General features: G+C 35.8%; 1 protein-coding gene across 1 annotated transcript in view; it reads left to right on the top strand.

The window, feature by feature from the left end:
• Positions 1-1,113, top strand: part of LOC107656819 (uncharacterized) — a 26,263-nt gene that overhangs the window by 22,863 nt on the left and 2,287 nt on the right. The gene's annotated exons all lie outside the window — the stretch shown is intronic.

The following is a 1,113-nucleotide window of genomic DNA, read 5'->3' as shown; positions in this document are numbered from 1 at the left end:
ATGTAGATCTAGTAGTACCAGCACTGATATTCTTCCAGAATCAGAATTTAAGCAAATATAATTTATTATCTTAATGAGTGCTGTCTCTGTGCTGTGATGCGGTCGGAAACCAGATTGAAAATTGTCCAGGTATCCATTTGAGTTTAAGTATTTGTTCAGCTGATTATAAACTACCTTTTCAATAATCTTGTCTATAAAAGGAAGATTTTATATTGGTCTATAATTGCTAAGTAGCAATTACTTGCAATGCAAAAAATGCAGTAACTTAACAACTGCAGTTTTCAGGGAGTTTGGAAAAGTCTCTCAACAGTAGCAAAACGAGTGCGAGTGTTGTTTAAGTTACTGTTTATAAGGTTTAAGAAGAAACTCTGTCTAACTCTGTGGACATTGAAAGCATGGAGATATGCATGGATAGGGTCTTTATAGATGCTATAGTGAATTTCAAGTTTCGTCTTCCGGCACATCCACTCAGCTTTTCTACATTGTCTTTTCATACTCTGTACTGCTGTTGATTTTCTCCAAGCTGATTTTTGTCTGCCAGTCTTCTTGCTGACTTTCACAGGAGCAATATCATCAATAACATTCTTAACTTTTGAGTTAAAGGAATCAAGGAGAAGATCAACAGAGTCTGCAGAAATGCTTGGTGTTAAAGATATAGCCTCCATAAATAGCACACTAATGTTTTCATTAATGCATCTCTTTCTGACAGAGACAGATCTAGATTCAGTGGTAGCAGAGATCAATATATCAAAGAAAATACAGAAGTGATCAGATAGTGCTACATCCTGAATAACAATGGATGAAATGTTTAGACCTCTACTGATGGCAACGTCTCCAAGATGCTTCAAGAAACCTACCTGCAAACCTCCCTGAAAAACTATGCGCAAGTGCACTGAGGGCAAAAGCTGCTTTAAACGCAAAGGATGATCACACCAAATGATTGATTTAATTTAGTTAATAGAAGTTAATTGATAAATAAAATCTATTTATGACATTATTGTTGACAGCATCCTCATTTTACAGTATTTTTACACAAGTGCCTAAAACTTTTAACAGTACTGTAGCTTTGCAGGTAGGTTTCTTGAAGCATCTTGGAGACGTTGCCACAGTTCT

This window comes from Sinocyclocheilus anshuiensis, unplaced genomic scaffold, assembly GCF_001515605.1.
Source record: "Sinocyclocheilus anshuiensis isolate Anshui unplaced genomic scaffold, SAMN03320099.WGS_v1.1 scaffold1136, whole genome shotgun sequence".
NCBI lineage: Eukaryota > Metazoa > Chordata > Actinopteri > Cypriniformes > Cyprinidae > Sinocyclocheilus > Sinocyclocheilus anshuiensis.
The sequence above is the reverse complement of the archived record's forward strand: the minus strand, read 5'-3'. Positions and strand labels throughout refer to the sequence as shown.